Here is a 13,515-nt window from a genome sequence, read left to right as displayed (position 1 = left end):
GCTAGAGAAGGAAATGCCAAACTACTCCCGTATCTCTGCCAAGAAAACCCCAAATAGGGTCATGAAAGTCAGAGAAGACAAAAAAAAGTTGAATGACCAAAAAAAAAAAAAAAAGATTCCTGAGATTTTTATATTTTGATTTTTCCTTTTGCCAAAACACTACAACTTGAATTTTAGAATGAGTAGTGAGTTAGCGATGGCTTTCGTTCCTTTTATCCAGAAAGCTGATCAATATGCATATTAGCTAAAGATCAGCAGCATTTGCTGCCCGTTGAACTTAAGTTGTCTTTACTTTCCAATTAGAAATCATTGCCTAAGATTTACCCTTCTGTTCTCAGTTTAATGGTCTCCCCATCCAAGGGGAGCTCAGATGCTTACAAAGATGAAATCATTGTATCCTTCTCCCAGAGGAGCCCTGGTTATCATTCCCCATAACATGCAGACAACATTGCTCGGAGCCAGTTTGCCTCATGGTGCTATGTACTTCATCACCAGCTTCTGTTACATGCTAAAGAGGTCTTGCCACACAGCTTGGGACTATTGGGGTGGAGGCTCAGGGGTCTCAGCAGTTCTCTTCCTGCTTTGCATCTGAGTTTTCATCTTCTTTATCCTTTTGTCCTGTAGCCTACCTCAGGCACTCCCCTTCTAGGAGAATCTAAACTGAGCAGCTGTAACGGGTTCCATTTCCTCCCATTTTTGCCACTGGGTTCCCTCCTCTGCCCCACCCCCAAAACTCACACCAGCAGACATTTAAACTTCTTTATTCTTTTTCGGTCTGCTTTCTCACAAGGCAGAGATATATAAATTCAAAATATACAACAGATGATAGAATTATTAAAAGGTGAAGTCATGAAAATAATTAATAATCCCCTCTGAGATTACTTTCCATCTAGTTTGCATGAATCTCATATGTCCTGATTTATATACAAATTGTCTTCCCCCATTAGAATGTGTGCTTCTTGAAGGCAGGAATTATTTTTGCTTTTCTTTGTATCTCCAAGACTTAGCATGATGCCTGTCATTAATAATAAGGGCTTAATAAATACTTTGTAGCTAACAACAACAACAAAAGTGAGATATGCAAGTGTGAGTGTATATACACATATATTACTACTATATACATATATATGCATTTATATTACATGTATAAATTTATATCATATATTGTATATGTATATATTTGTACAAATGTTTGTATTATTTGCACATATACACATGTATGTATATGTGTATAAATGTGTATATATAAGTGTATATACATAATATAGTCATGATCATTGTATTTCCATAATAATGAAAAGAGAGGTATATTTTCAAAAGTACATGGAATTGGGGCAGCTAGGTGGCGCAGTGGATAGAGCACTGGCCCTGGAGTCAGGAGGACTGGCCTCAGACACTTAACACTTACTAGCTGTGTGACCCTGGGCAAATCACTCAAGCCCAATTGCCTCACCAAAAAAAAAAAGTACATGGAATTGACAATCCTCAAAACAAATACACACATAAAAGGTATAGACAGGATCATTATTTCACACATAATTCTACTTAATCCATTTAAAATAATCCTTCTTTGGGGGCATAAACAGCATTTTTGATGGTTCCTAATGAAATCTCTTAACTTTTTATAACTTTTGGATTTATGAAAAAATTAAAAGATAGCACCATTTTGTTTAAATTGTCTATAAATGTTAAATTATGGCCTTTCTAAAACACCAAGACAAATATCTGTGTAATGATAGCTTAATTTGGCATTAAAGACTACATATAGAGACACATTTACATATTACATGGTTTGAATATGACCTAATTCATGGGGAATGGAGTAGCTAGCTTTCAAATTTTTATAAATTTTATAAATTAGTTTCTAAATTGCCTCTTTTCTTAATAGTTTTCTCTCCTGTATGTTTTCAATAGTGATCTGTTAGGGCTATATTTTCTAGTGTATGTAAGATGATACTTCACATTAAGAGGAAGGAATTTCATTGCCTTAATTATTATAAACTATAATCTAGCATTCACGTGTATTGGGAAAATAATCAGAAAATGTGAAAACTTGCTTTCAGTGCCCTGGGGAACTACCATCCCCTCATTAAAATACATCAATATATGTCACTGAAAAAGGACCAAGCCTCTATAAATTCAGCTTAGCCATTTTTTTAAAGAGGCTAGAAATTTTGCTTTCCATTCCAATGGGTGCTCATATTTTAAAAAGAAAGAAAGAAAAGCATGCCACTAATTTCAAAAATATACTCAAATTTAAAGTATAATTAAAAACAATGAGTGAATCATAATAACTACTTTATTTACACTAACATGACCTATGAACTTCAAGAAACTGGTGGCTCCCTATTTTGTAGAAGATAGCAATATGAAACTGAGATTGATGAACTTGGATTTTTTTAAAAAATAATTTGTTAACTATTTAATATGATTGGTTTCTTTTGTAATCCTGTATATTGTATCTTATGCATAACCTTCACTATAAAAGAGGTACATGAAGCAAAGTGGCTAAAATCCTTTGATCTAAATAGGATACATACATACATACATACATACGTAGACAGACAGACAGGCAGGCAGGCAGACAGACAGGCAGGCAGGCAGACAGAAAGAGATGCTTTAGAGTTCAAAGCTTGGCACATTAAAATATACTGTAGAACATCAAAGCCACCTGTATAATCCATCATGAGACTGATTGTGTAATAGACCTCAAGGCAATGGCAGAGTTGTTAGCTAGAGGCCACTGAACAGGAAGATTAGAGGCCATACCTGGAAAAGTCCATGGTTTATAAGAGTTGATGGTGCTCACCTCGGCAGCACATATACCAAAATTGGAATGATACAGAGGAGATTAGCATGACCCCTGCGCAAGGATGACACGCAAATTCATGAAGAGTTGATGGAGGGTGAGGATTGTTCTTTTCCACTTGTAATTTATCCAAATTAACCTCTAAAAAAAAAAAAGAAATTTCAGAAGGAAAATCCAGACTTCCTAACATTCTCAAACTTGTCAAAAAAAAAAAGTATTCATGAATACATCTAGAGGCGTAACCTACAGTAGAGCATAAATTCACTATTTAGCTGCTCCCCATCTTACAGATGAGAAAATCGAGACAGACAGGTTAAGTGACTTGCCCAAGGTCACATAGCTAATGTGTCTGAGGCAGGATTTGAACTTGGGCCTTTGTGACTTCAGGTCCAGCACTCTAACTATTGTATCTCCTCACTCGCCCCCCCCTACCCCATTTTTTAAACATTCAAAGTGTGAAAAATATGGATCAGTAGGAAATTAGAATGATTACAATTTATTCACTACCTCTAATGACTTTAAAGAAGGCAGATTTTTAACCACAATAAACAAGTGATAAGATATAGTGATAGAAGTGTAAAAATGATCCTGATTAATAAACATCTTAGTTGTTCATTCCTACATTTAGGTTTTAGCCATGTCATTATATGTGAATTGTCTAGTAGTGCCTAAGATCCCCTGATGACAAAGATGGCCATTCTGTCCAAAGCAGTCTTTATACTGGCCAGGTCATGGTAGTGATTGCTGGCTTTCCTACTATTCATTTTGCAGCTAATAATACAAACACACACACACAAAAGAGTGGTTTCTGACATTTTTACTTGGGGCCCTAAAATGTATGCTTGTGTGCAACCTGGAGGCCTTTTAAACAATATATATTTTGTAGTCCTCTTCAACTCCTCAAAAGGAAGAAAAAAATCAAGAATTTACCATTTTTTAAAAATAAGTGATTTTTACAGATGTCAGATGTAGAACCCAACCCACCAAATCATAAAAGTCTTTTACAATGCAAAATCATCATCCTAATTCATTTTTGTCTCATTCAATTCACAGACATCTGGATATACTTGTTAGGAAATATAAATGCCTTTAGAAAGCATAACTCAGTTGGCATAATCTTTTCCTGTACACAAGTCAATATGAATTTTACTACCCTTTAAATAGTCTGGCTTTTGTTCATTTTTATTATGATATAAAATAATGTAAACATAAAGGAGAAGGCAAGAAATTCATTAAATGTTTCTTCTAAAGCAGGCTACTCCTATGCCTGATATAGTTTATTATTAAATTTTAATAATAGGAGTTTTAAAAGTAAACAGAATTCTGATAGAAGAAAACTGGCCTTAGGCAAAATCTTGAAGCAGGCAGGTTGTCTCTGCCACTTCCCTGTCTACTTTTCTCCCTTTTTTTTTTTAGTTCTCAGACATCCAGGACTCCCCTGCCAGTAATTCTGGGACCCCTCATTTACAATGGAGAGTTGGGGAGTCAACTGTCATAGCATAAGTTGTATCAAAAATCTCACGATGGGGGAGCAGCTAGGTTGCTCAGTGGATAAACCACTGGCCCTGGATTCAGGAGGACCTGAGTTCAAATCCAGCCTCAGACACTTGACACTTACTAGCGCTGTGTGACCCTGAGCAAGTCACTTAACCCTCATTGCCCTTCAAAAAAAACTCATGATGGGGATAATTTCACCTGACAATTTATAATGGCAGACCCAACAGTTGGTGATTTTTTCAGGGGAAAATTAGGCTATCATCTATGGGTAGGATTTTAACCCCATTCTAACCATTTTCCCCCAAGTTAATTTGGCTAGTTTTTCCTTAAAAGAAATTGAAGCCATCCTTGAGAGTTTGTTGGCTGAGGGGACTAGAAGCTCAGGCTATTGACATCACTTCCTCATCACTTAAGTATAGAACATCCATAAGGAGGCCAATGGGCCCTCTATGCTTAGTTGGTGGGTCATGATGGGTAGTTTGGGCAAGGGAAGTTCACTAGATGAATATTCTGGAGGTATCCTCAATGCCTACCCTTGTAGAAGATCCTTCTCCAGCTATGGCTCAGTAAATCTCACTTTGTTAACCACTGAATGACCTACGTGTCTCCTTTTATTCCAGTATTGAAACTAGACTGTTGTTATTGTTCATCCTTCATTCTCAAAGAGGACATTGGGAGGGTGACGTCTTCACTTGCAAGTGAATTGGATTTAAGTGAGACAAGACTGTACAAAGTCGGGGCAGCTAGGTGGCACAGTGGATAGAGCACTAGTCCTGGATTCAGGAGTTCCTGAATTCAAATCCAGCCTCAGACACTTGACACTTACTAGCTGTGTGACCCTGGGCAAGTCACTTAACCCCCATTGCCCTGAAAAAAAAAAAGATTGTACAAAGTCATAAGCCTCACTCTCTCCTCCAGAGTCATCTGAATCTAGTGGGAAGACACAGGTCAGGATGACAGGTGATGTCCCAGGATGCAGTGGGAGACCTTGGCCTTTTTAAGTTAAGGTCTTTCCCAGGTCATAGTTTTCCTGAGGCAACACCCATTCAGTGATTTTTCTGAAACTGGCCAGAGAGAGGCCCAGCACAGAGCATCACCATTATATATTCTCCAACTCTTATTGAGTATGAATTAGATAGGGATGTGGCCTTCAGCCTTCTGCACTGATACAGTAAAGATGGTATTGGAGAGTACTGGCTTTCCATTCCTTTGGTAAACCTTTTCTGTGACTCCTTTTAGGCTTTTAGTCAGTCAGACATCTCAATCAGCTGTTTGGAGGGTGGATTTTTTTTTATCTGTTTCCCTTGAGAAGATACCCTATGTGGCTTAACACTAAATGTGTCAGTCCAAGGCACGTGGTATAGAAATCAAGTTCATGACATCACCCACAAGACATTTTGTTCAGTTCTTTCATTTGTGTCTGACTCTTCATGACCCCAATTGGGGTTTGCTTGGCAAAGATACTGGAGTAGTTTGCCATTTCCTTTTCTAGCTCATTTTACAGATAAGGAAACTGAGGCAAACAGTTCAGTGACTTGCCCAGGGTCATACAGGTAGTGTCTGAGGCCGAATTTGAACTCGGGTCTTCCTGACTTCCTGACTTCCTGACTCTAGGCTCAGCACTCTATCCACTGTGCCACCTAGCTGGCCCCAAATGTGCCCAAGACTCAGTTCGTTTCTTCCTGTTTGACAAATCCTTCCTGAAACATTGCCCAAGGGTAGCAGCAGTATTCAAGTAATTTGGTTCCTGATACCCTGAGCCGTGGAGGGAATGGCTCAGGGTATCAGGAACCAATATATATATATATACCTGTCCTGTGTTTCCTATCAGCTAGAAAAGTAATATGATAAATTAATGTCCCTTGAGGTATTAATGATTGATGATAGTTTAATGAGATAATGAAGTACCAAGGATATTTAAATTTTAACAGAGACCTCTGGGAAATACAAAACTCTATTGTATAGGAATAAGTCTCCAATGCTGGCTTACCAAGAACTGATCCAAGACATCTCTAGCAGTCCTCATACCCTATTATATGAAGGGAAGGCCTGCAAAGTCTTCCCAGAGCACCAACCTCATGAAACAATGTTCTTTCATCAATAGAGCAGTGAGCTACTATATTTGCATTACTTTTTGTTATTGTTCTGTATTTGCGGTATCATATATATATATATATATATATATATATATATATATATATATATATATATATATATATATATATATATATATATTGGTATAACCTAGGGCTTTAATATTGTTAGCATGGTCTTAGAACCATAGGTTCTAAAGGTCAGCGCCATGCCATGGCGAAGAGTGGAAAGAAGGCTTTGTTCAGACATTAATGAAAGCTATTTAAATACATCATATTCTCCTAGATCTCTAACTATTTAACTCAGGAGTTCCCAACCTAAGTATATGTACACACAAGGTTGAGATGCTTGTCAAGAAGTACAGGGAAGGAGCAGCTAGGTGGTGCAGTGGATAAAGCACTGGCTCTGTATTCAGGAGGACCTAAGTTCAAATCCAACCTCAGACACTTGACACTTACTAGCTATATGACCCTGGGCAAGTCACTTAAACCTCATTTCCCCTGCAAAGGAAAAAAAAAAAAGAACAAAAAAGAAGTGCAGGGAAAATTTGGCAAATAATTATACTATGATATTGAAAAATACAAGAAACTTCACATTGACTTTGAGTCAATGAAGTTACAGAATTTTGGGTATATCCTTGGAGAAGAAAAAATCAGTTAATCTCTTTATTTTATGTCTCATATTCATATGCATGGTAAAGTCTAGAATATATTTCCTTTAAAAGTAAATAAGTAAAAAAAATTTTAATAGTAAATTTAACAAAACCAAAACTTCAGATTAAGGAATTGTCAAAGAAGAAAAGAAAAAAAAATTTAATGTGTTTCCATCTGTTTTCAGATACTATCAGTTCTTTCTCGGCAGATGGGCTGCAATCTTCTGAAAAATAAAATTCTATTCGAAATTCCAAAAAAAAAAAATAGTAAATAAGAAGGGGCAGCTAGGTGGCACAGTGGATAAAGCACCGGCCCTGAATTCAGGAAGACCTGAGTTCAAATCCAGCCTCAGACACATGACACTAGCTGTGTGACCCTGCGCAAGTCACTTAACCCTCATTGCCCCACAAAAAAATAAGAGTGAATAAGAGAAGAATAAAAGGGCAAGGAGTATAGGAAACTCCTAATCTAACAGACCCCTTTCTAGCCCTTTTGTTGATTCCTCATGGACTTCCCTGACCTGAAAATAAGGGTTGCCCAAGGTTCTATCTTTGGCCTTTTTTCCTTCTCTGTCAACAAATTCTTGTAGTAGTGTTATTACTTTATATGAATTCAACTAGAAGAAAAGAGTCCTTTGTAGATAAATCCAAAATCTGTATTTCTAGCCCTAGCCTTTCATCTGCTCTCAGACCTGCGTCTCTGACTTCATATGGGACATATGATCTTAGATCATAGGTTGGTATCATTGATTTGTTTTATAGCCAAACATATGGCCATTTTATAAATGAGAAATGTGAGAACACAAGAGGCTAAAGCTTACCCAGGGCTACACAGGTTGAGCCTAGATTTAAACCCAGCCCTCCTCATTCCCAATCCAGTGCTGCATCACCTGGGCTCAAATGATACTGATTGAAAAGAATTGCTGAAAACAAGTCTCAGATAGGTGGTGTTTTCATTACTGCTACTTGTCAAAGTCAAGAGATTGGCAGAAAAAACAGGTAGATTTTGGAAGGGAGTAGCTGAAAGGTACTAGCCTTAAAATGGCTTCGGATCTCTACACACAACATAAACAACAAGCAAGACAAACTAGAAATCCTAATTCAAGGAAACAAAAAGACCTCATTCATATCATTGAAATGTAATGGGTTCCCTGACTACTCATGTATAACTTATTTTGAATTGCTTGAGTTCTTGTGGATGGGGAGTAGGAAGGGAGGGAGGAAGAAAAGTTGGAATACAAAGTTTTAAAAAATTGATGTCAAAATTTGTTTTTACATATATTTTAGAAAATAAAATTCTATTCATAAAAATATAATGGGGTAGGACTCAGAATTGGAAATGTAGACTTTATTCAAAAGGAACAAAATAAGTAAAATGGAAGCAGGGGAGTTTTTGTAAACATCACAAAGACCTCGATTTAAATCTTGCCACACTTACTAGCTATGTGACCCTAGACAATTAACTTAACCTTTTAGGACCTCAGTTTCTTCATCTGTAAAGTGAGGGAGTTTGACTTGATGAGACTTTTGAATTTCCATCAAGCTCTAAATCTAGGATCTGATGCTTCTAAGATATACTCATGTGAAGAAATCCATGAATTGGAGGGAGGAAGCATAGTGGAGAACATTTGGATGAAGGTCAATGTAAGCAAGAACAGAAGAAATACTGTCATCAGAGGACTCCACAAAACCCCCTGAATAGAAAGAGGAAATAGATGAGCAATTTAGGAAACAGATCACAAGCCTGGCACAGAGACATGATATATTTGTCATAGGTGAGTGACTTCATTTATTCAGACACATGCAGGAAGAAGAACAGGAAGAACAAGAACAACAAGAAAAATAACAAGAACAAGGACAAGGACAACAAGAAAAATGAGAAGGAGAAGGAGCAGGAGGAGGAGGAAGAAGAAGAAGAGAAGGGGGAAGAGAAGAAGAGGAGGAAGAAGAAGAAGATGGTGGAGGAGAATAACAAGAACAAAAACAAGTAGAACAACAAAAAAGAACAAGAACAAAAACAAGTAGAACAACAAAAAGAACAAGAACAAAAACAAGAAGACTGAGAAGGAAGAGGAAAAGGAGAAGGAGGAAGCAGAGGAAGAGGAGAAGGAAAAGAACTACTAAGTTTTGATTTCCATTAATAATAATTTTATCTCTCAAAATGTGGAGGAGCCAACAAGGAAAACTTCTATCCTAGATATAATTCTTACTTCCAAGGAGAAACTAGCAGCTAGATTTGAAATTGTGGAAGTGAGCTTTATAGGAAAAGAGCCACTTCATCCCAGACTATGTTAGAGAGCAGAGGAAAGCTGACCATGGTGCAGCAATATACCCCACCATCAGGAAGAACAGATTCCAAAAGGTTCAAAGAAAGAAGAGCTAGGATTCCATGAACGAAAATGACATGAGGAAACAGTGCAGCAGTAATGGGAAACTCAAAAGAGTGAAATCCTGAAGATACAAAGAAAAGAATCCCTTCTAATGAGGAATTAAAGGGGAAATTACCATTTTCTTTGTTTGTTTATTTATTTATTATTTTGCAGGATAGTGAGGGTTAAGTGACTTGCCCAGGGTCACACAGCTAGTAAATGTCAAGCGTCTGAGGCTGGATTTGAACTCAGGCCCTCCTGAATCCAAGGCTGGTGCTTTATCCACTGTGCTACCTAGCTGCCCTGTAAATTACCATTTTAAAAGACATATGGGGGGGGGAAGAAGAGATAGTAGCTTGCAAAAGGCTCAGTTATCAGATGATAACTGATTACAGAAAAGGCAAAGCTATTTAGTTCTTCTATTGCTTCTGTTTCCTCTGCCAAAAAGACACTTTGTACTAGAAAACAAAGCATAAAAATTTCTAAAAGGAAAGTGATCCACAAGATAGATTGGCGCAGTAGAAAGCAAGCAGCTACCTACACTTGCTGAGTTTGAGTCTCCAGGCCTATTAGAACTAAATGTATAGGTTTAGTCAAGAGAATTGGTACTTGTATTGATTCCAAGGTACTATTAGTCTTCTTACAAAGATCATAAAGAAAATGAGAGATACTGCATGATTGGAGTAGGATGAATAGAGCCCCAAATTTAAAAAGAGGGTGGGGAGAGAATGGAGAGTGATAACTATAGTGAGTTTACCCAGATGTTAGCAATGCACTTTAGTTATTCAGTCAATAAACACTTACTAAGCACCTACTAAGTGTGCCCGGCACTATTCTAACTTCTGGGCCCACAAATATGAAAAGGACCTAATGAGGGAAGATAATACACAAAAGAAAGCTGAAAAGGGGGCAGGGAGGAATAAAGGTTGGGGTTAAGGGAAGGGGTGGAGATGCAAGGGAAGGAATAAAATAGTATAGTGTAAGAAATGAAAAGAAGGCTGGTCTAGGGACCTTCCTTAAATGGAGATTTTGGGAGGAACCCTTTGCTCCATATTTCATTCAGAGAACAATATGGAGGGATGTAGGCTGGATAATGGTAATTTTAGATTGAGGAAGAACTGGTTAAATGGCCAGACTCAATACATAGTAATTAATGGTCAGGTGCTATCTTTTTCAATTATTTAGATCTGATTTGATTTGTGTGAAAAATGTTTTGTAATTGTGTTCATAGATTTCCTGGGTTTGTCTTGGCAAGTAGACTCCCATAGCTGCTATCTTATAAGGAAGTGTCGGGGGCAGCTAGGTGGCACAGTGGATAGAGCACTGGCCCTGGATTCAGGAGGACCTGAGTTCAAATCTGACCTTAGACACTTAATAGTTACTAGCTGTGTGACCCTGGGCAAGTCACTTAACCCCAATTGCCTCACCAAAAAAAAGAAAAAAAAAAGATGTCCAGTGACATTGAACATTTTTACCAATGACTTGGATAAAGGCAAAGGTGGCCTGCTCATCAGTTTGGTAGACAACACAAAACTGAAAGGGATGGCTACCATACTGCATGATAGAATCAGGATCCAAAAGGACCTAGACAGGATAGAACATTGGGCTGAATTTAGTAAGATAAAATTAATTAATGATAAATATAATGTCTTCTACCTGGGCTTTATAAAAAATCAACTTTGGCTTGCCTTTAAATAAGCCTTTAAAGGCTTATGTTAAGCCTTCCCTGGTCCTCTGGGGGATTACTTTCACATTCAGACCTCCCATAAAAATTTCTCCGATATATTGATTCTAATACCTTTCTGGATCCCTGATCTTATCCGTGTAGGCTCTTTCTCTAGTGACTCACATTAAAATCCATTTGTACCTTCCGATCTTTGAGACTCTAGTCCCCATCTTCCCATCAATCATCTACGGTAGGTCCATGAAGAGGACTGAGGGCCGGCATCAAATTCACTTGATACATTGCATTGATTCCATGGGTCATCTCTCAGTTATCCTTCTCACCATATTTTTGTTGTTCAATCATTTTGGTCATGTCTGACCCTTTGTGACCCCATTTGGGGTTTTCTTGGCAGAAATACTAGAGTCGTTTGCCATTTCCTTCTCCAGTTTATTGTACATATGAGGATCTGAAGCAAACTGGGTGAAGTGACTTGCCCAGTGTCACATAGCTAGCAAGTGTCTGAGGCCAGATGTGGTCAGGAAGATGAATTTCCCTGACTCTAGGCCTGAAACTCTATCGACTATGCCCTCTCTCTTTGACATATTTTTTCCTAGTCACACATCCCTGTGAAGGCATTCTTGATACTATTTCTCCTACACAATTCTTAATTTGCAGTGTTTCAACCTGTTGGTGACCCTCAAGTCTAATTCTTTGAAAAAGATAGTGTTCTGTTACTTATGGCCATGTAGGATCTCCAAAAGAATATTGTCCTTAACAAGATCAGCCTTTGCAGGTTCATTGGTTTTCTATGGGAAGAAACTTTGGGTTATTAAAAGCACTCTGCAGTTCCCTAAAGGCAATGCAGCCTGGTCTCTTCCTCCAGTTCAATGCTGTAACAAACCCCTTGTCCATTTGCAAGGTCAGTCCAAGCTATATGGATTGATGGACCAATTCAAAGTGTTGTCCATCTAACTCTATATCATAACACTTATAATAGTCATTCTTCATTCATTTAGTTCTCCCTACATAGATATTTGCTGGAGAAGGAAGTGGTGAACCACTCCATTATCTTTGCCAAGGAAACCCCAAATGGGATCATGAGTTGGACATAACTGGAATGACTGAACACTAACCACCAACTTATCCAAACTTTGGATTTCTCCCAATTCCTACAAAACACAAAAAGTTGGCTCTGAATGTATGAAAATCATCTACTCCAACCCCTTGAGTTTTCAGTATGTGATAGCAGAAGGAGTAAAAGGATTAGGGTAGTAAACTACTTTAGTCTGATTCTGGCTCTAATCCTTACCCTAGATGGGTCCCTCTACTTTTCTCAGCTTCATGTTTTCTTATTTGAAAATAGGAGATGATAACACTTCTATTAAGAACCTCACCAGAGGGCAGCTAGGTGGTGCAGTGGATGAAGCACTGGCCCTGGATTCAGGAGGACCTGAGTTCAAATCCAGCCTCAGACACTTGACACTTACTAGCTGTGTGACCGTGGTCAAGTCATTTAACCCTTGTTGCCCTGGAAAAAAAAGAACCTCTCCAGATTGTTATCAGAATAGAACTTTTCAAGCATTATAAAACTATGGAATCATACCTCCCGTAATACCTAGCATAGTGCTCTACATCCAGTGAGCACACTATAAATTTTTATTAAAGAAATGTTAGATGAGGAAGGGTAAGAGGAAGGAAGGAAGGAAGGAAATTGGGGAGAGGGGAGGGGAGGAAAGGAGAGGAAAAAAGAAGAGAGGAGGGGAAGAAGGATGGAAAAATCTTGTGGTCACCTTTATTTTATAGTTTGGGAGGTGATGTAATATAGTGGAAAGGAATCATAGTCAGAACAATAGATTTGTGTCCCAGGTCAAACACGTAGTTAGCTTAACACAGTGCCAGGTCTATAACAGAGTCATTTCATAATTTCTTTTCATTCATTTGTATGACCACAGATAAGTTTCACAGCTAATAAGTGTTTGACTTAGGACTCAAAAATCCAGGGTCCTAGCTAAACATTTCATTTTTTGAGATTCTCTGAGACAGTTTCCTCATCTGTAAAATGGAAACAATAATCATTTTACTACCTAGTTCATAAGGCTGTTGTACAGAAATATATTTATAAACTGCATGTGTCATCATGTAAATATGAGTAGCCACTAGTATTATAGATGATGACTCTGAGAGATTAAGCTGCTTGTTTTCGGAATCAGTTGATCACTTGGACCCATACCTCCTGCCTTGCTAGTAGATGCTCCCTCCACCATAGCACATTTTAAAGGTACTGTGAACTGACCTCCATTTCTCCAGTGGATATAGACAATCTAGAGTTAGAAAACAGTTCTGCTTGTAGGACTCTGTTTAAAACATTGTTTAATTTTGTTTTTAAGTTAACCTGATTGGCAAACTTCACAAAGAAGAGGCAGGTACA

At 37.9% G+C, this 13,515-nt stretch overlaps 1 protein-coding gene and 1 non-coding gene across 2 annotated transcripts in view; both read left to right on the top strand.

Annotated features, from left to right (window-relative positions):
- The window catches only part of TTC29 (tetratricopeptide repeat domain 29), a 249,965-nt gene that overhangs the window by 101,896 nt on the left and 134,554 nt on the right, over positions 1-13,515 (top strand). The gene's annotated exons all lie outside the window — the stretch shown is intronic.
- LOC122733087 lies at positions 2,802-2,908 on the top strand. The gene has a single exon (XR_006353693.1). It is a non-coding gene; the product is annotated as a U6 spliceosomal RNA (small nuclear RNA).

Source organism: Dromiciops gliroides, chromosome 6 (assembly GCF_019393635.1).
Source record: "Dromiciops gliroides isolate mDroGli1 chromosome 6, mDroGli1.pri, whole genome shotgun sequence".
NCBI lineage: Eukaryota > Metazoa > Chordata > Mammalia > Microbiotheria > Microbiotheriidae > Dromiciops > Dromiciops gliroides.
The sequence above is the reverse complement of the archived record's forward strand: the minus strand, read 5'-3'. Positions and strand labels throughout refer to the sequence as shown.